The 23,175-nt window shown below is 36.9% G+C and overlaps 1 long non-coding RNA gene across 1 annotated transcript; it reads right to left on the bottom strand.

Moving 5' to 3' along the window:
- Positions 1 to 1,008: 1,008 nt before the first annotated feature.
- LOC141385715 (uncharacterized) lies at positions 1,009 to 11,201 on the bottom strand. Its single transcript, XR_015491840.1, has 3 exons — positions 10,809 to 11,201; positions 3,749 to 4,162; positions 1,009 to 2,933 (listed from the first exon to the last, which is right to left on the bottom strand). It is a non-coding gene; the product is annotated as an uncharacterized LOC141385715 (long non-coding RNA).
- Positions 11,202 to 23,175: the final 11,974 nt, after the last annotated feature.

The following is a 23,175-nucleotide window of genomic DNA, read 5'->3' as shown; positions in this document are numbered from 1 at the left end:
TGGGTCTAATACAGTTAATAAAAAGTTAACACTAATACAGTGTACCAAGGACTGCTGATATTTCCTTTTTTTTTTGCTCTAGAAATGAAAAATCTCCTCAATAAGAATGTAAAGCATTTATTTTATTTGATGTTATTTTCTACATAAAAATAATTATTACTCCAGTTATTATTTTTCACCATTTTTCTATCCATTGTTTACTACTTGACTTGTAGGACCTCATGAAAAAGTACACAAAAATAAAGTTTGTTGTGAGAAAATTACTCAGAGTACTATATTTTATTGTGAAGAAATTTATTGTATATGAAGATAATATTTATTCCCACAACTCAATACGAAACAGTGATAAATCCTCAATAATAAAAAAACAACAACAAATGTCTGAAAATATTGATGTAACTGAACAATATCTATTTACAAATACAATAAATAAAAATACAACAGAATTAATGCATTAAATAAAAAAATCTAGTATGTATTTTATGAAAATAAAAGCCTTTGAACATTTTTCCAGACACCTTTAGCTCCTAGATGTTAGTCATAACATTTATATGTTTCTTCTTAATGCCAACTGTGTAAATAATTATCGATAATATGCTTATGATATTTCATATAATGAAATATCATTTCATATTTTCATATAATATTATATTCATATATTATATATTATATATTTCATATAATAATATATTCAATTATAGCCTAATATTATATAGTAGAAAAATAGTTTAAATTACAATTTAGAAGCAGCTGAAATCAGGTTAGTCAATCTTTTAAACAGCAGGTGGCACTGTGAAGGTCTGGAAGTGCAGGTCTAGCTTCATACTATTGGGCCTCGCCTTGACCAAAGAGCTTAGAATGACTAAGAGGCGACACTAAATAGAATGATCAGCGCCCAGCAACAGCCCTGGATTCCGCCATTTTGGAGTGAAAGTGATCTCATTACAGTTGCGATGGCAAGCAGCTGTTTTATTTTTTAATTATTTGTTTAAAAAGCACATTAAAGCTGAGGTGCAACCTGAATGACAACAATGCATCATTTGTTATCATAATCATCAACACTTTTAATAGTTTATTTTACAGACTTATAATATGCTGTTGTTCTATTGGAGTTTTCATTCCACAACGGCCGCCGCACCCTCTAGTGGCTGTTTACCAAATTACACTAGATTCTCGTCTCTTGATCATTCTAAGCTCTTTGCCTTGGCTGCAATCATAGATATATACATTAAATATCGCATAGGGACCCTGAGCATGCGTCAATAGCGCCGCCATTTTTGTACAGTGCTCCCAGGACAAGTGTCATTCAACCGCACTAGTCAAGACTGTTACATACTGTTACTACGTGAAGATGCTGTATGGCGTTCGGACAGGTTCTAATCCTTTACGTGAATATTACTGTAGTGATGCGCGCAATCGTTTCGTTACACAATAGCCCCTTCACACAGTGATACCAGCAAATATCCGGAAAATTTACGGAACGGCTTTACCGGTAGAGGACATTACAGAATTTAGACTGTTTACACATCCATTCCAAAATACCGGTAAATTCTGACATCATTAACCAGAAATGGCCTCTAAACGGCTGCGCTTGTATTTGTAAACATTTGACAACATTACAAACTCTGTGGATGGATCAGTATTGTGAACAACTTCGATGAAAACATATAGAGAAACACTTTCGCATGTCGAGATGTTCATGATGTGTGTGTGTGTGCTGGCACTCACCAGCTGATTCACAAGCACACGCGACGCAGGGCTTGAAGGTAAACAAACAACGGCTTATCATAAGCATATTATCGATAATTATTTACACAGTTGGCATTAAGAAGAAACATATAAATGTTATGACTAACATCTAGGAGCTAAAGGTGTCTGGAAAAATGTTCAAAGGCTTTTATTTTCATAAACCATGTGGATGTGAATGCGTCTGATTGTTATGATTGGCTAAAGTAGACGTCTCACGTCAGTACGTTCTAGACATGCACGCGCTCTTTCCGGCAATCTTCCTTCTGCATTCACACAGCGCAGCATTCCGGCAAATTACGGGTAATGTTACAACTTCTCTTTCCAGAAAATAGCCGGAACGAATTTACCGGTATTTTCAAAAAGAGCCTGTTTACACATACAACCTTTCCGGAAAATTGCCGGTAATTTTCCGGAAAGATCTGTATGTGAGAAAGGGGCTAATGGCTAAGTTAAGCCTTCGTCATCTGCTCCACTTCCTTTAACTTCCTTTAACTTCCTTTCTTAGAAGCTCAACATATCGGGCAGCGAGGAATAAACTTATAAACCGTCCTTTTAAATACGAGCTCTGTTAAACTGTCATGAAATGTCCGCTATCCATACTGTTCTCTAATCATTACTTTTTAGCTCTGAAAAAACGATTTCTTGTCAAAATAAAAGTCCCCCATAAACAATAGAAATAAAGTGATCCTTAAACATAAAGAAATGTAAGATAACTCTTATTAACGTCTGTTACAGTGTTAATTAACATATTAGTTAACACATTAGTGCTTAACAAATGCTTTGTTAATGGTAAATCATATTCATAAATGGTTAACAAACATGAAAAACATGCAAGTTGAAGCAGGGAATTTCACATTAATACTCCAAAACCTGCATGTTGTTCATGCTTGTTCACTACCCAAAGACATCCATTGCAGACAGATTTCTCTGGCATCCACAGTTCCTCCTGTTGGATGTGGTTCTTCTTCTTTTTCATTTGGTGGTTTACTCTGGATACCGTGGCTCTTGATCATCTCAAACAAACACGTTCTGTCTTGGTCACAGATGCGCCAGTGAGGCATGCACCAACAGTTTATCCTCTTTTTTTAACTATGATGTGTCACTCTGTTGTGTGTATTGCAATACTTTAAGATAAAACTGTGCTACTAAACCTTCGCAGTCTCGCGCACGCACTCGGTTTCTCTCTACTTTAGCTTGATTTTCATTTTGACAATGCTGAGATTGCATGCATCAGAGTTTTTCACCTTCGTGAGAAATTAAACCTCAGACTAACACAGGTAATGAAAAATTTAATTTCAGTCATTTTCTATTTGGAGAATTACAGTTTGCTTAGTCCATAAACAATCCTTTTATAAAATACATAATTTATCCAGGCCTTTTATATATTTATATTTTATATATAAACTATAAATATACATTTTAACAAAATTTTAAGAACATTATATGCAAAAAAAATCTAAATGGTAGGCTACAGGCTAAATAAATGTGCCTCGTCTGCAGAACATCACTGCGGTCACCGCATAAAGACAGATGACAGACACATCTCAATAAACACTTGATGCTTGCTGTCAACTATGCTAGGTAATTAAGGGCATTTGTTATGACATTGATAGGATCTGTTGTTGTCAAATAAGTTTCCTTATAATATTTTTGTTGAAAATCTGATGTAACCCTTATTTCTGGCTGTTTACACACCAGTCTCTCCAACGTGGGTATCATAAATAAACGCGGGTTACCAGGGTGATAATTCATTTATTTTTCTTTAATCTGTAGCATCAACATAACATTCACAATCAGCATTACAACAGCATTGCATCTGTCAACCTTTTCTCCACTTGCTTTCTTTTTCTCTCTCTCCTACAGTACTTTCCAGTGCACCTCCCTTAAAGGAGTCAGAGCATATCAATAACTTTCACAACTAACAGCTATTAAGCTTTGCACCAGACATTTTTTAAAGTAAATAAAAAATCTTTCTAAGTAGATTCAATAACATTTTTACTTTTAAGTATTAATTAACAAAATAGAAATTAAAATAATGAGTAAAATATAAAGTTACTGTCACCGACTTGGTCCCAGTCATTCCCCTCGCTGGCCAGCAGAGGCCGCCATCCCTGGACTTCTAAGCATAACATCATCCAAGACTGATTGTGCACACACCTGAACTGAATCCAGATAACGACCCACGCTCCCTTTATAAGCCACACTCAAAAACCAGTTCATTGCGAAGTCTTGTTTAGCCACGGCCAACATTTCTGAGTTTTAGTCCCTGCCTGATCTTCTGTGCATTACCACGGACTGTTTCTGAGTCTGAGTTGCCTTCTGCCTGCCCTCGACCCATGCTTGTTATACGGACTTTGAACCACACTGCCTGCCTACGACCCACGCTTGTTATACGGACTCTGAACCATGCCGCCTGGGTCAGGGTATATTCTGGCAAACCGTTTCCCAATCATGCTTTGCAATCGGCAAAGCAGAACGGAGCACACACCGTTTACCAATTCAGGATGGATAACTCGCAAAGCTAAACTTTCCTGCGTGCTTTCTTAACGTATCGCTATCAATCCGCATTGAAAGCAGGAGAATATAAACGTAAGAGGCGGGGCAAGGGTTTACGTTTTTCAAATTAAAAGTGGGCGTACGTTTAAATGAAAAAGAAAAGAAAAGATATGCCTAATGTTAATGTGAAGTACAGCGCATTTGCGTCCATTCTATATTTTTAAGCCTACACTGAGTGTAGGCTAGTAATAGAGGGTATTTACTTTTAGTAAAAAGATGTGACAATAGCAGCACAATATTTAATTTTTAGTATTTTAAATATATCACGGTGGTGCAGTGAGTAGCACAATCGCCTCAAAGCCGAGCCAGTTGGCATTTGAGGGATTTTGCTTGAGTTTCCTCCACTGTCCAAAAACATGCTGTACAGGTGATTTAAGTATATATATATTATATATATATATATATATATATATATATATATATATATATATATATATATATATATATATATATATATATATATATATATATATATATATAGTGATAGGTTGCGGCTGCAAGGACCTCAGCTTCGTATAACATAAACTGGATATGTTGGCAGTTAATTCCGTTGTGGCGACCCCAGATTAATAAAGGGACTAAGCTGAAAACGAATAAGTGATTCAATAAATGATTCAAATATTTGCTCCTTATGGGCCATCTAACGTAATCTATTGCAAACAGTAGCAATTATCTGCAAGTATTGTAGCACTTTAAGAAAACAGTAGTCAATAATAATTTAATTAAATACAATACCAGTCATAGTTATAAAGATGAACAACAACTAACCTAATATTCCTTCTTCAGATAAAATAACTCATCGTAACCTTCATACTCTGACTATTTTTAATCCAAGTAGTCCTCTATTTTTGTACAACCAAGAGATGACAATTTGGGGGAACAGAGTCAGAAGTCTTTTGTCAGAAGATTAAGAAACTTTTATTAAAAAAAAGGATGTAATGCAATTTGACAGAGAAGACTGAATGCACGAATTAAGGAATTTCATTAATCAAATTAATTAATCGTTTTTTTAATTTATGGGTTATTCCTATTATTCAGTGCCATTTCAGGGTAGTAACTGTCACTGATTTATTTATTTATTTATTTTACATTTTCTGGTATTTTTATAATTTCAGTTGAAGAAGCACATGTTGAACTATAAGAAAAAATATACTGATCCAGTTTAGGATACTACATAAAATTTTCACATGTAACACAGGCCAAATGTTTCCCTTTTACAGAACATTCTCATACCTTTTTAAAGGTGTTTAAAATAAATAGTTACTATAATATTTACATTTTCCAAGGGCTAAAATGTCCCTCACTTTACACTGCGCATGCCTGTTATAGCTTAGAACACCAACAATAGTATTTTTTAAAAGCTATTACTAAACAAGGGTTATCTAAAAAAGCTTGCTATGATGACACATTGTAAATTTAATGTATTTCATTTAGTATAAAAATAGATTGCAATGCAATTAAATCCTGTTTTTAATTGATTTAATTTTGTCAGTTCTTTGGATACAAGTAACCAGAAAAATGTGTAATTTATGTTGATTTTATTTAATTAATATGAAAAAACTATTATATATAATATATAATAATCATTAACAGGGTGGAGAGAGGAGTACCAGGGTTAACATTACAATAGGAACTATATAGGGAACTTGTTTGCTACACTCTCATTCGATTACCAATAACAAAATGATGGTTACTGAATTATCCAAAGAAAACACAGCAACATTTTTCAATGTCACATCTAAGACATCACATAAATTGTCCAAAAAGCCAATCTAAATATAAAGAGCATTTTCATACAGATATTAGAGTACAAATAGTGAAATACTGAAAATTGCAAATAAAACTATTATTTTAAAATCAATATTTTATTTTGGTTTGCACCATGATGTGCCCTGTATCATTTCCGCTTTTCTGTAGCCGACAAGCGTGCCGTTCCCTGAAAAAATCATGCACATGGTTTAAACTGATCTATAAACCATGTTTAAGCCATGAGCAAACAGTAACAGTGTGGACAGTAACAGGAGTGACATTTTTTGCAAAACTCAGGCATTACTACCATTATGGTGAACAACGAGCTAGCACATGATGATCTGAAGAAGATTTGAAACATGTTTATTAACGGTATTTCTCAAAATTACAAAGAAGAAAAGAAAATGTTTCCCTTATATCACAGGTGTCAAACTCAGTTCCTGGAGGGCCGCAGCTCTGCACAGTTTAGTTCCAACCCTAATTAAACACACCTGATCAAACTAATTGAGTCCTTCAGGCTTGTTTGAAACCTACAGGTAAGTGTGTTGGAGCAGGGTTGGAACTAAACTGTGCAGGGCTTCGGCCCTCCAGGAATTGAGTTTGACACCCCTCCCTTATATGAAAATAGGTAACAGGGTAGACATGTTATGTTTTATCACAACAGAAAACTACTCTGAAATGCTTAAAATAAAAGAAGATAAAAGAGTGAGACTAACTCTGCTTCTTGTAGACAATTTCCATAATTGTGGGAATTCCTGAGAATCATGTGACTAGAGAAACAATCAGTGGGCATTTTTTTATGTGGATTACAATTAAAGTAAAGGAGACATCCATTTCAGGGACACACATTAATTTAAAGATTTTATTAAAATATTTTAATTTATTAAAAACTATAGCATTTGGTGAGAAGTATTATATGACAATAAAAAAATCAATAAAAAGCATAGTATTTATTCGGATTTCTAAATTATACTTTTAACTGAACTTGAGCATACATAAACTGGGACATGGCAATTCAGCCACTTGCACTGAAATTAGAGTAATTATTTTAAATTTAATTTAATTTTAGCACTTGTAATCGGGTCTTATTGTTGAAATTGGATAATCTTATCAGAAATTTTTTCTTGTTGAATTTTTAATTATTCTGTACCATATAATGCCCTAGGGACACAAATGGCACTAAATAGTATTAGTATAGTAATTATTTTCTTTATTTCTGTAAACTAATTTCTGTAAAGTAAAAACTGGAAGGACCCCATACAAATCATGCGGCTGAAGCTCCCTGTGAAGCCCATGTGCAATTGTTAAGTTTTATCTCTGAGCTTATTTACATTGTTAACTTTCATGAAAATAGTTATAAAATAGTCCACTATAAAATAGTTAAGTTTTGTTGTCCAACAACTCTGACAAGTCATAGAGAAAAAATATTATTTATAATGTATTTAAAAAAAAAAAAAAAAAAACACTATATGAAGATAAATGTCCATACAATGCAGATAAATTGCTCTTACACTATTTGTATATTATTATTATTTCAAGATTTCTTTTTCTTTTTAGCAATTAGACATATTTTTGGCTGTATTTTGACAATATTTTTATGGTACAGTTTAGTAAAACATAAAAATATAATATTAATAAAGTGAGTGAGTCTTTTTTCTCAAACAGACTTTGAACTACATAAATATAACAGTTTTTACTTAAAATTTGTGTTAACTGCCTATGTCAAAATTCTGTTTTTTATTTTAAGGCACTTTTTTTTCTTTTCTGTTGAAAATTGCCATCCATAGATTTGTTTGTATTTGGTGTGTTCTTACACACAGATATTACCTTTTGTATGCTTAAATACGTCTGTACCATTTACACACACCATCTTAACCAAAAGTATTACATATCATACGCACATAACCATTCTGTATAAAAACATACAATAAAAACATAAATTTGTGCTACTGAAACAGATTTTGCACAAATTCCATCCTGTTAATTTATCTATTTATAGTTATGGTTATTTTGATGTGACTTGCTTGTTTTGTGGATTTGTGGATGAAGTATCTGTAGCTCCACATTTGTTTTTTGAATGCGGTGTGACTAACAGATTTTGGGTTGAATTAAGCTGTTAAATGTGCAAATGTGACACGTTTCTCCTCAAAATTGTTGTCTTCTTTTGAAAACATAACTTTTGAGTAATAGTTGCTTAAGAAAACCGGTGTTATTTTTTAATGCATTGTGACAATCTTTTTAAGGATACACTTTAATCGCATTTTTGCCTTTTTATATATTGATGATGTTCAAAGCTTGATTCATGCAAACCTATTAATACCACATTTTTTGTTGTTTGTTTTCTTTCTTTGTTGTTTTTTCCCCCTGCATTTTCTTATTTCACATGTAAGAGTAATAACTCTCCCTGTTACTGTTTTGTCATGAAAATATATTTTAAAAAGAGAGAAAAATGCAGACAAAAAGACTAAGTGCTAGACATGGTGCTTGATTTTGCAGGACATTTTTTTACATAAACAAGTAAGAAGGAATTAATGAAATATTTAAATTTATGTAGGCTATTATGCACAAATTTTAATAGGGATAGATATAAATGTAATAGCTTATAAAGGTATTAACAATATATAATATTGCACTGAACGACTGAATTTAGGCATAATTTAATAAAAGTGTGAAATTTGAAAGGGACAGAGGTATCAAATCAGGGAGGAGGGAGTGTGGTAATCGTTTTTTCATTGGTTAGGTTTTTTTTCCAGTAGGGGCCTGGCAATAGTTTTTCCATTGGTCAAAGGTTTTCTTTTCGGTCAAATGCGTTGGGTAGTTAGATTACCATATTTAATAAGCTGCTCATTTAGTTTAAAGGTGGATCATTCTACTTTATGCACTGGTGTTTAGAATAAAACTATTTATAACTATTTATAAATGCACTAAGAAAAGTGTTTTATTCAGTACAAATCCATTTTTTTGCCTGGTAAATATATATATTGTTCAACTATCACAGATTTATAATGAAGATAATAAGTTATTAGTAACTTTATGTTAAGTCATATTAATCAATTGGAACACAAACATGGGCTGCACGGTGGCACAGTGTGTAGCATGTTCGCCTTACAGCAAGAAGGTTGCTGGTTTGAGTCCTGGCTGGGTCAGTTGGTGTTTCTGTGTGGAGTTTTCATGTTCTCCATGTGTTCGCTTGGATTTCTCTGCCCTGGGTGCTCCGGTTTCCCCCATAAGTCCACAAACATTTGGTACAGGTGAATTGGGTTGGCTAAATTCTTAGTATTTGTGTGTGAATGAATGTGTATGGATGTTTCCCAGTGATGGATAAGTTGGCGGTTCATTCTGCTGTGGCGTTCCCAGATTAATAAAGGGACTAAGCCGAAAAGAAAATGAATGAATGAATGAACACAGACACATAAACATATATAGAGCATATATACACATAAACGCATATATATATATATAAGCTTTTAAAAGCTTTTAGGAAACTTAAGCTATTTAAGTCTCATCATTTAGGATGACACTAAAACACAAACATGCTGGAATGTAATAACTGGGAAATTATAATGTAGAAATTAAGCTGTAAGCTTGATTAAATTTGATTTTAAATGTAATTACATTGACCATGTCGAGATGTAATTCAGAACAGTCTTCACTTCAATTTTAGTGACTTTAAGAATGAAAAACAAGCCTACAAGTGCAGCAATCCACAATAAGTGGTCTTGTGCTGCCACCTAGTGGCTAAATTGAGTTTAAAGTGATTAATGCTAAAATTCTGGCTTGTAAATTGAATATCTTTTTGAGACATCTTAAATATAATAATTGTCACATGCAGTTACAAAGAAAAAAAAAGTAAATATATATATGTGGTAGAACGGGAGATTGTCATGGATATGCAGCCGACAAAATCTGCAGCAACTGCATACAGCTATCATGTCAATATGGATCAAATTCACTGAGGAATATTTCCAGTACCTTGTTGAATCTATGCCACGAAAGATTAAGGCAGTTTTGAAGACTAGTAAGACATAGGTGTCAAAGTAAATGCTTAGAGGGTAGCAGCTCTCCACAGTTTAGCTCCTACCCTGATCAAACACAACTCGTAATCGTAATTGTAAATCGAAGTGTTTAATAGAATCTTGATCACCTTGATTATTTGGATCAGCTGTGTTTGATTAGGGTTGGAGCAAAACTGCAGAGCTCCTATCCTCAAAGAATTAACTGACACCTATGTAATAAGGTGTACCTAATAAAGTGACCGGTGTGCGTCTATATTTATAAGAAAATAAATAACTACATAAATATATGATACTATATTAATTGATTATTTTTTAACTTTTAAATATACTTCAACGATCTCAATGACTTGAACCTTTCCTATTTATCAATTTAGAGCTATAATTCATGATTTAACCAAGGTTTATCTTTTTCACATACTCAAAAACAATACGTTTCTAAATCCCATATCACAATTACTGAATAATTCCCCAATTATTCCCACAATTTATTTATTCGGATGTACCTACATATACGTTTAAACATTTTAATTTGAAAAACGTAAACCCTTGCCCCGCCTCTTACGTTTATATTCTCTTGCTTTCAATGCGGATTGATAGCGATACGTTAAGAAAGCACGCAGGAAAGTTTAGCTTTGCGAGTTATCCATCCTGAATTGGTAAACGGTGTGTGCTCCGTTCTGCTTTGCCGATTGCAAAGCATGATTGGGAAACGGTTTGCCAGAATATACCCTGACCCGCCTGCCACTGACCCATGCCTGGTAAATCACTCTGTGTCTGTCAGCCGCCAGCCCCACGATCTATATTGAATGCTGTTGATGTGAGTTCGCACTTTAGTGCGTGTTGTATGTTTGTGATTAAACTGTCTATTAAATACTGCAAAATGGATCCCTCTGTGTCAGTCTCCTCGTTACAGTTATACTTTAGTGTGCCACTTCATCAGTAAAATAACCAGCCTTTGTATTTAATTTATATTTTCCTTCCAATTTATCGCATCACAACTAAATTGTGGCCAGTCTTACTCATTATACTGTACTTTGACTGTCTATATAGTTCAAAAGCAAAATTGTTGGCTATAGTATTGAAAAATATAATTCACAATGCAAAACCCTGGCCCTGCAGTTATCTCTCTTTAAAAATAAAAATCTTATAGCCAATAGCTTTTTTTTTTTTTTTTTTTTTAACTTGCACAATTTTATCGCCTATACTAAACAGCCTATATATATATATATATATATATATATATATATATACACACACACAAAAACACACACACACACACAAACATAATATATATTTACCACACAAACTCTATAATTTAAGCTTATTATAAATTAGCATATATATATATATATATATGTTAAAAGTGAAGTGATTCTCCCCAGCTGTTCTTTTTAGGCTTACAGAACCTTGTCACAGCAATGAATAGAATAAGGACAACCTGCTATAAAATAATAATAAAAATTATTTTTTTATTATTACTATTATTATTAATATGGTAATATTTGATTACCTGCTACTATAAGCGAAACCTTAAAACAGGTGTTATTATGTCTCATTTTGCATATCTGTTACTGGCTATCAGAGGTGGAAAGTAACGAATTACATTTACTCACATTACTGTACTTAAGTACTTTTTAGAGTAGGTTTTAAATCTTTAATTTTACTTAAGTATGATTTGCCTAAAGCATTGTACTTCGCTACATTTTAAATCATATGCGTTACTGAGTAAAAGATAAATATAAAAAGAAATGCAACGGAAAAAGGAAATTGCGCCCGGAAACCCCGTCACTGCAGAAGTAGTGTGAAAAATATCTGCAGGAAACTTGTCTATTCACTTTTGCTGGAGTTGGATTTGTCGCCAGAGTTTAGAAAGTTTATCAGCAAAATGCCTGTCAACCCCAACTATGACAAGGTAAGCTACACTGGGACAGTTTAGAATGCTTAGTCTAAAAGCATCTCCAATCCCTTGTTTAATGTAATATTTGCACTTGTTGGACTATAAAATCTAGTCACTAACGCCAGGGGCGGACTGGCCATCTGGCGTACCAGGCACTTTCCTGGTGGGCCGACGTAATTTTTGAGCCGGGCTGATCATCGTCTTATGATCTGATCGGCCCATAAAAGGCTTAGCAGCCTATCGCTTTTTTCTGCCTTATTAATTGACGCTGCTGTGATCTGTGACTCTCTGAAAGTAGATGCTTTTTTTTCCCCGGACAGACAGACCGGGCCGGCCCATTGGCTCTTTTCTTTATTGACATTGGGCTGGTCCAATCACAAACTCCTATTTTGGGCTCTGTGTGAGCGTGCGTTGTCTGTGTGTATTTGTCAAAATAGTCGAGAGTCAGAGAGAAGAAACGCAAGGGAGGCGCAGAGAAATCGCATGAAATACACCAGCGTTTCATTTAGCGGTTCTAAGAAGTTCTCCTTTCATTCTAGTACACGGCTAAAAACACAAATCACGTGACCACACACTCTCTGCCAAGAGTTGGCGGGTGAGAATAAACCCCAGGTGAGAGTATAGTGCATGTCAGACAGTTCATCTGCTGGATGATCTCATCTCACTATAGTTGTTAAACGTGATATTGAATTCATCTTGTTGTTTTGGCTGAGTGCAAAGATAAGCTAATATATTAATTTATTTAACCACATACACTGATTCTGCACATTGACTGATTGCTTACCTTTATCATATAAATTTATTGTACGTTATACTTTTATAATGGCCATTATTGATTATTTAAACTGATATTCTGCAAAAGAGACGGGGTAAAGTTTGTTATTTTCAAAGAAAATGAAAGGAGGCAGTTAAGCCCTGTTTTGTTATAAATATGCAGAGTGAAGATGATGCTCATATAAATATATAGCTACATGAGGCTGTTTGGTGTATGTTAATCATAATATCAAAATGAAACAAATTTGACATATTGTGTTTTGATTGTTTAGATAGTGAAACAGCAAGCAGGATGAGGTGAATGAGGTTATAAAGTACACTGTTCCCTTTGAAGATTTACCCATGCATTTGCAGGCAGTTTTTGTTATGTTTTTTATTCAATATAGGCTGAGTGAATAGTGTATTGAATAGGCTAAATTGGCTGTAGTGTATGAGTCTGTGAATGAGTGTGTATGGGTGATTTCCAATATTGGGTTGTGGCTAGAAAGGCATCTGCTGCATAAAACATGCTGGAATAGTTGGCAGTTCATTCCACTGCGGCAACCTCTGATAAATAAGGGACTTATGCGAAGAAAAATAAATGAATGAAGTGTGTATTTTTTAGAACTCAACAAATATCTTTATGGACAGTATACAGAAATTAAATTGAGATTAAAGTTTGTATTTATTTATTTCATATATATGGCTTTTGTGTTTTATAAAATATGAGTTGATAAAAATATTGGACGTGCATAGATAGATAGCATTTTTTTCAATTCAATTTAATTCAGCTTTATTTGTATAGCGCTTTTACAATGTAGATTGTGTCAAAGCAGCTTTACATAAATGGTCTTAGTAACTGGAACAGTGTGGTTCAGGTTTTAGTGTTTAAGTTCAGTTCAGTTTAGCTCAGTTCAGTGTGATTTAATTATTACTGAGAGTTCAAACACTGAAGAGCAATTTCATCGATGCGTAGCTCAACCAATCCTGAACCATGCGAGGCAGTGGCGACAGCGGAGAGAGAAAAAAAACTTCACCTGATGGGAGTGAAGAAAAAAAACCTTGAGAGAACCAGACTCAGTTGGGCACGACCATTTTAATTTCTCCGCTGGCCAAAAGTCTTGTGCAGAGCTTCATTCGCCGTGGTTTAGGCTGGAAGATGGCCTCAGCGAAGACTCGTCTGTCCCTGGAGCGTCGCTGGAATCAGACTCATGTTCAGCACTCCCCACGACCATCAGCGCAGCAGCAGCTCAGGATATGGCCTGGTCCCGGATATGGAATCCTTGGGATCATCACGTCGCTGGTCTTGGATCCAATCAGTGACTCCGCATAATCTGAGGACCTCGGGATGAGTATCCCCAGGTGAAAATAAAGAATAAAGAGAATAATTAGCGTAGCTGCTGTTCATAGTGTATATAAGCAAGATGCAGAAGCCTGTGTGGAACCCGCTAGGTGATGCATTAAGTGTATGCTTTACTAAACAGATAGGTCTTTAATCTAGTTTTGAACTGGGAGAGTGTGTCTGAGCCTCGGACGTTATCAGGAAGGCTATTCCAGAGTGTAGGAGCCATGAAAGAGAAGGCTCGACCTCCTTTACTTGATTTTGCTATTCTAGGTACTACCAGAAGTCCTGAGTTTTGAGAACTTAAAGAGCGAGTTGGTTTGTAGCGAGACAGAAGGTTGGTTAGATAAACAGGAGCTAGATTATTTAGAGCTTTATAGGTGAGAAGTAATATTTTAAATTCAATACGAAACATAACAGGCAGCCAGTGTAAGGAGGATAAAATTGGGGTTATATGATCATATTTTCTAGACCTGGTCAGAACTCTGGCTTCTGCATTTTGTACTAATTGAAGTTTGTTAATAGAGAATGCTGGGCAGCCAGCAAATAGAGCATTATAGTAATCCAGTCTCGAAGTCATAAAAGCATGGACTAGCTTTTCTGCATCTGAGATGGATAGCATATTTCGTAATTTAGCGATATTTCTCAGATGAGAGAAGGCAGTTTTTGTGACATGGGATATATGATTTTCAAAAGTTAGATTGCTGTCTAATATGACACCCAGATCTTTTATAGTAGAGCTAAAACTAACTTTGTATACCTCTAATTGTAAATTGAGTTGCGAGATCTGCTGTGTGCAAGATTTAGGCCCAATAAGTAATAATTCTGTTTTGTTGGAGTTTAAGAGAAGGAAATTGTTACTCATCTAACATTTTGATTGAATGTAGTGGGCCGCTCTGGCCCAAAATGCCAGGGCCGATTTTTTTGCCCCCGTCCAGCTCTGACTAACGCTAAAGTTTGATAATCTTCCGTAGATCTTATGCTGACATGTGTCCTAGTGCGCATACCCCACAGTGTGCCTTGTATATGGTTGCCATGACAGCCTAAAGCCCTAAACTGACACTTCTGTCACTTACTCGTGTCACTTACTCATCCTTGCTTGTTATAGGATTAAACATGTTTGATTCTGTTTCTTATGTTATCTAATGACTTCCATAGTATTTGTTTTCTCCTGCTTTAAAAGTTGTGACACAACCGCGGCTTGCGCGTGTTGTCTGAAACACTTCACTGCACTTGATCTGCGATATAAAGATCATTACTATAAGAAATAAAGCAGCGCGCACATGAAATGATAAAGACTGAGATGGATGCGGGGAGACTTTTTTTATTTTTTTTTCCACGCGCAATGAGAGCTGAATCTGCACTCAGAGGACAATCGCCTGTTATGTCATGCCGTTTAGTTTTTGATTGTCAGCATGATGTAGGCCTTTGTAATAAAATTTATACAATATAGTTATAATGACATTTATACATGATCAAACTAGTGTGCAACTTAAGCAAAACCAATACTAAAATTTTGAATTAGTTTGTTTTTGTAGTTTTGGCCAAAACAAATGTTTGTTGCATTTTTAATAGTTTAAGTTCATTTGATTGACTATATAAAAATCTGTGGATATTATAAATACATATATTAGATAAAATAAAATTGCTACCTTTTACTGTAAAAAGTCCTCTTCCCCAGAAGTGATTAAGGTTAGTACACAGTCATAGCCATACATGCAAAGCTATATATATATATATATATATATATATATATATATTGTAGCGTACAGTCCACAGATAAAATTTCTTATTGATTTTATCACGGTCTGGCTTTGGTCGACAGAAGGGTTTTACGACTCCTGGCTCCAAGAAGTCTGGATTTTCGTGACAGCTTAAATAATCTAGGGAGCCTGGAGAGATAGGTCTGTCACTTCAAAGACATACCTGCCCAAATACACACACACACACACAACCACGAGGCTGTTCCGACAGAAAGAAAATGAACTCATCAAATCCTGAACCAGCACAAAACCAATGTGTTATGTTTTGTAAACTTTGTATCTCATTTCTGACTTTTCTTACCTGTGTAACCTCTCTTATAACCTGTATGCATGTTCCCTTTAGGCCTTTGTAAAGCATAAATATTGTAAGGATATGAAAAATTATGTTGATGTACTTTAAACCCCCCCATGTTTGGTACCGATGGGTTTCTGCTGACATCTTACAACACATGATGCATAGAGCAAGACCATAACTCGCATTGCTTTATTCTTTAAAGCCCTGTATTAAATGCCTGTCCGCATGCTTTAAGCGGACACTCAAATTTGCAAACGAGCAGCCTCGAGACAAAGGAAGGTTCGCGCGCAAACTTTTGTCCTGAAATCATTGGTCAGAATGCTGTACGGGTTGTCACGTGACCCGCAGGTATAAGCAGACTTTCCCCCCAAACATCAGAAAGAAAGAGAATGTCCTAAAAAGAACATCATTGACGGTGGCCCTCGTGCCACACGGCTCTTCACAGCCGCATGGACTTTCCTGCCACGTTTTCTTTATTTTCCGGCAAAAGTAAACTCAGTTTAAAGTTTGCGATCGTGTTCGTCCGAACTGCATTACAAACTCCACGCATCAAGAAGGACATCAAAGGAGTTTCATCAGGACGGGATCAAAGAGAGAGATCCCAGGCATTAAGTCCAGGTACCTTTATTTATGCGATTAAGCTGTGCCCCTTTTATCAAAAAGGTGTTTTCTATAATCTTGGTGGTCCTGAATGGTGTGGTGGAACTGAAAGTTTTGTCACTTTTTTACCTGAAATCTCTATTTCCTCGCTTTACTATTTCTCTTTGTTGTTACACGTTCTATAGACCCGATATCTCCACGTGGTTTACCTTTTGTTCTGTGTTTAATGTATGTTTGTGTGTTTGTTCGTTATTCGTCTGACTAGTCAATAAATTCCATTATAATCAAGTGAATTGTATTGTTTGCCTCACGAGAAAATGTCACTGAAATACAGATTCCCCTGCCTAGCTATTATAAGTTGTTTAAAACTTTTGAATGATTAATCTACTTTGCAAGAAGTAGCAATTAAATTCCCTTTTTCTAAACGAATAGATTATTATCGTGTCCGCTCGGAAGAGCGGTGGCTCTGCTTGTGTTTGTTTGGTCAAATTAGCAATAAATTAATCCGGAATATAAATGATTAATAATAATTCGTTATTGTTGATAATTAAAATTCATAATCTGGGAATCCGCTCGGTCGCGCGAGCATGATCATATACAATCATATGTTTGTTTGACCAAATTGACTGAAGCTTAAGCCGGAATATTAATAACTAAGAATAAACCGTTATTGTTGATTATTAATATTCATAAAATGAGCTAATTTCATGTCACTATATATATATATATATATATATATATATATATATATATATATATATATATATATATATATATATATATATAATGTGTAAAAGGTGAAGCACTATGAATATTTATTTAATAGGGATGTAACGGTATTGTTAATACCGTCATACCGCAATATTAATTTTTTTCGATATTACCGAAGTCGCATGACTCGGTAAAACTATAGGTCTTCTGAGAAAATTTGCTTAGGCGAATGAAGCAAACGGGAGGTAGCTTAAACTACATTTCCCATCAGCCCAGGCGTGGCCATAATCCTTTGCGGTCTGTTGTCGCTACAGATCCAGTAATGCGGAAATGGAGTGTGCTGATAGTAGCGGAGATGAAAAAAAGATGGAAATAATCGAACCTAAAGCGAGTGTTGTCGCCACGCGCGTACTGAATAGCAGTGTTGTCGCGCGCGTTCTGATCAGCTGTGTTGTTGCGCGCGTATTGTAAAGCGCCGAGGGGGGGTTGAGCGCGCATACTCAAGAGCAGTGTTGTCTACTGAAGGGCTGGACGGAGGTTGTGTCGCGTCGCGGGGGCACTTTTGATCGTTTTGGAAGGGCACTTTCTATCCAAGACTAAAAAGGGCATGTGCACTGCACAGGTTGAGCCCTATGTGTGCACGTGCCTGCAAGTTGGGGAATACGACTAATAGCAGTCATGGGGACTGCAGAAACACAGCACACTGTTCAGATTGATGCAGACATTGACTTGTACCGCAAAGAGACCTCTATCTCACTCATGGTTTGTCTTCTCAAGTGGGGGAAAGACAATGCACAACGTTACCCACTGCTGTCAACATGAGCCAAGTCATATCTCTGTCCCAGAATCCTCAGTCCCAAATGAGAGGGTTTTTTTCTGTTGCAGGGGACATTGTAAATGCCCAGAGATACCAGCTTTTACCAGATTATAGTTATATGATAATTTTCCTTTAAACCCATCTCTATCTAAGTAAGTGAGTGAGTGATTAAATGTTGAATGTGATGAGTTTTCAACAATACTAAATTGAAACTTTATTTTTTTTTACATGGTTTAATAATTTTTTGTTATTAAAATTGAAGTTCCTGTTTCAAAGCTTACAGATAGATGGCTAATTTGTATGTCATTGACACTTTTGGCACTTTTTTGGAGTATTTTCAAAAGTTTTGTTTTTCCTGTAAATGATTCAATAAATACCGTACCGTGACATTCATACCGAGGTATTACTGTACCGTGAAATTCTGATATATCCGTTATATCCCTAATATTTAATTAAATTCAATTCAGCTTTATTTGTATAGCGCTTTTACAATGTAGATTGTGTCAAAGCAGCTTCACATAAATGGTCTTAGTAACTGGAACAGTGTAGTTCAGTTTTTAGTGTTTAAGTTCAGTTTAGCTCAGTTCAGTGTGATTTAATCATTACTGAGAGTTCAAACACTGAAGAGCAATTTCATCGATGCGTAGCTCAACCAATCCTGAACCATGCGAGCCAGTGGCGACAGCGGAGAGGGAAAAAAAACTTTAACTGATGGGAGTGAAGAAAAAAAACCTAGAGAGAACCAGACTCAGTTGGGCACGACCATTTTAATTTCTCCGCTGGCCAAAAGTCTTGTGCAGAGCTTCAGTCACCGCGGTGGAGGCTGGAAGATGACCTCAGCGAAGACTCGTCTGTCCTTGGAGCATTGCTGGAATCAGACACATGTTCTCCACTCCCCATGACCATCAGTGCAGCAGCAGCTCAGGATATGGCCTGGTCCCGGATATGAAAACCTTGGGATCATCTCGTCGCTGGTCTTGGATCCAATCGGTGACTCCGCATAATCTGAGGACCTCGGGATGAGTATCCCCAGGTGAAAATAGAGAATAAAGAGAATAATTAGTAGCTGCTGTTCATAGTTGTGATGGCCAGTGTGGTGGCCACACATTGAGAGTGAGGCATGCACGCACACATACATACACAAACATATATATACACACACACACACACACACACACACACACACACTCACACACACGTTACACATATTCATTTAAGATTATTTATTGGTCACAATTTCAGTTATTGTGTTTATACATTTTTCGTTTCATTCATATCTGATTTAAATAAGACGCATACACTTTCAGTTTCTCATTACCTTTCTTTATTATTCACAGTACATTTATTACTATTTTGGGTGCACACAAAATCAGTTATCTGTACTGTATGTTTTGTTAATTTAGTTTTCTTTTGAGTTTAAGTTACCGTGCTGCAGTGCCGACGAGGAACAGAGTTTCCGGGTGTGGTCCACCCAAGTAAAGGTCCGACGTGCCGCAAGAGGCCGTCTTTTGGTTCCGCCTGCCGATACCATTGGCTTAATGGCTTGGAGGGAGAGCTCATGTTTAGTTTAGGTTCAATAATGATTTGCAATGTTTGTTTATTCAGATTTATATTTAGTTTTGCCTTATTTATAATTTATTTAACTTTATATTTAGATTTGTATTTAGATGTTTGGCTTAGTTTATTGTATTTGTAAATTGTATGTTTTTGTCTCCCCCTTCTTGTTTAATGTGGACTAGTCCCTGTGCTATAAATGTGGTCTGTCTTGTCATTTCATGGAGTTCTGTTTTTGGTTTAGACATGATTTGTTTGGTTTGAACTCAGTTTGTTTTCCTTGTTTAGTTTATTGTTCTTTCAATTGATTTAATTATTTAATTAATTTATTTTTGAACTTTTGTGAACCTTTTTGACTTTATTAAAATAATTATTTTTTGAAAATCTTCTTTTTTGTATGCCCCTTACTGTACGTGCTGGCTCGGTCCCTCACAAGTGGTGTCAGAAGTGGGATTTGCCAGTAGGGGGCATAGTTTTTTTTTGTGAACTTTCTGGGCCATGAACCGAGGAGGACGGAGAGGAGCCCCAAAGTCTGTTTCAGTGGAGCAACTGGATGAAGTTGCACAAGAGCTGGGGGATGAAGAATTACAGGAGGTGAGAGAATTTGATGTGGAGACTGAATGCACTGAACCAACAATAGCTGACTTGACAGGCTTGTTGAGAGCTCACATGGCAAAAATGGAGGCTCAGGAAGCTCAAAGGATGGCAGAGCTGGCCCAGCAGGAACGCCGATTCAAAGCTCTCCATCATCAGTTTGGGCTGTTGCAGCTGGAGGTGCAGGCCCGCACAACTCCTGTTCCAAATACATTGGTAACATCTCAGGATGATTTGGATCACCCAGATGAGGGTGCTGGTCCAAGTAGGCCATTATCTCAGTCAAGTACCTGTCGGAGAGAGGGAGCTGAAGCCCGTGATACAGGTCAGTGCCCACTCAAAGAGCCTAAATTGGAAAAGTTGTCTGATGGTGATGATGTTGAGCATTTCCTAATTACTTTTGAGAGAATGGCAGCAGTTTGCCGATGGCCAAAAGAGGAGTGGGTATTTCATCTGATTACCCTTCTGACGGGTAAGGCCCGGGCTGCTTATGTTCACATGGATGTTGATGAATCTTTGAATTATGATGAACTTAAATCTGCAGTATTAAGGAAATATGACATCAGTCGAGAAACCTACAGGCAGAGGTTTCGGTCTCTTGAAGTAGAACACCTTGAAAGCCCTAAAGAACTATATGTGAGGTTAAAAGAACTGTATGGTAAATGGATGCAGCCAAAAAGTAAGTCTATTGAAGAAATTGGTGAAGTGATCATTCTTGAACAATACTTGAGAATGTTGTCTCCAGAGCTACAGGTGTGGGTACGAGAACATGATCCACAGTCGGCTTCACAAGCGGCAACACTGGCAGATGTGTTTGTGGCAGCACGTCAGAGAAATCAGTCCTGGTGGTGGAAATCCAGCCGAGATGACTGGAGAGCAAATCCTCCACAGCAGTCTATGAGAAACTTCCCTGGTGCTGGTAAGCCTCCTGGAGGAGGGCCTGCATTTTTCAATGCTCCTAAGAATTATAGGAAAATGCCAATATGTTACCTATGTAATCAAGAAGGTCATACCAAGCCCATGTGCCCTAGAAATGTAATCAAGAATACTCACCTGTGTTATGTGCCCAGGCATCTTGCAAAGCCAGCCCCTAAAGCTGAACGCTCACCAGCAAGCACCACTGTTGCGATTAATGGGAAGGAAATGATTGCTTTGGTTGATACCGGGAGTGATCAGACTTTGGTACACATGAAGTGCATTTCTCCAGCCCTCCTTCGCTACACCAACCTGAAGGCTGTCCGCTGTGTGCATGGTGACGAAAAGCTGCTACCCACCGCAGAGGTCTATCTGAAGGTGAGAGGTCAGACTTACTTCTTGGAGGTCTGTGTAGCTAACAACCTACCTTTCCCTGTAATCTTGGGGCATGACCTGCCAGTACTGTGGGACTTATTGCAGCCACCATCCACCTGTAACATGGTTGTTACTCGAGCCCAGAGCCGTAAGAGAGACGAAAGTAAAGAGTTGCTGGCTACTCTACCATTCTTTGATGCAGAAATCGATGGCTCAACTAAACCTAGGAAATCCAGACGACAGAAACGGTTTGAGAAAATCCAATATAATGCTTCTGTAATGCCTGTTGATAAGTTTGCTGAATTCTCACCCAAATTTAAGCTGCCGGTCAACATTGTGCAGATGCAACAAGAGGATGCCAGTCTTGTTCCTTATCTGGAGAGAGCAAAGCAGGAGGATGGAAAAACTGTTGATGGAGAGACAAAGGAAAGATTTTGTATGTACCAGGGTTTACTATATCGTCAGATGGGACAAGGGACACAACTGGTGGTACCACAGTGTGTCCGTGAAGTTATCCTTACTCTGGGTCACTCGATTCCTTGGGCTGGCCACCTGGGGAAACGTAAAACCATCGCCCGGATCAGAAAACACTTCTATTGGCCTGGTCTGAACTCAGAAGTAGCCCAGTACTGTAAAACCTGCCCTGAGTGTCAAAAAGTGTCCTCTGACTGCCCAAGGCGGGTCCCTCTCCAACCACTGCCACTCATAGGCACTCCATTTGAAAGACTGGGAATGGACATAGTTGGACCAGTGGAGAAAAGTCATTCAGGTAACCGATTTATGCTTGTAGTGACTGACTATGCCACTAGGTATCCTGAAGTGTTTCCCGTAAGGTCAGTTAAGGCCAAGTACGTGGCTACCTGTCTAGTGCAACTGTTCTCCAGAGTTGGCTTTCCAAGTGAAATTCTAACCGATCAAGGGACTAATTTTATGTCGAATCTTCTGAAGCAGGTCTATAGGTTGCTGGACATCAAGAGTTTGAGAACCACTCCTTATCATCCCCAGACAGATGGGTTAACCGAAAGATTTAACCAGACGTTAAAGCAGATGCTACGCAAGTTTGTTGGTGAGTCTGGCACTGATTGGGATCAATGGCTCCCATATCTTCTGTTTGCCTACAGGGAAGTGCCACAAGCCTCCACTGGATTTTCCCCGTTTGAGTTGCTTTATGGTCATGAAGTCAAAGGTCCCTCAGCATTACTCCGAGAAGTTTGGGAGGGAAACCCACAGAGAAATGATGAAACTAATGTGGCATCCTATGTGATTCAGATGAGGGAACGTTTGCAAAAGATGTCTGCACTAGCTCAGTCTCATTTGGCAGAAGCTCAAACACGCCAGAAAACCTGGTACGATCAATCCGCTCGGGAGCGGCAGTTTAAGCCTGGTCAGAAGGTACTCGTGATGTTGCCCAGTCATGAAAGTAAGCTGCTTGCAAAATGGCAGGGGCCGTATGAAATTAAAAGGAAACTAGGTCCTACCACCTATGAAG

The sequence above is a fragment of the Danio rerio genome, chromosome 5 (assembly GCF_052040795.2).
Source record: "Danio rerio strain M-AB ecotype USA chromosome 5, GRCz13ab, whole genome shotgun sequence".
Lineage (NCBI taxonomy): Eukaryota > Metazoa > Chordata > Actinopteri > Cypriniformes > Danionidae > Danio > Danio rerio.
This window is presented reverse-complemented; position numbering and strand designations above follow the sequence as displayed.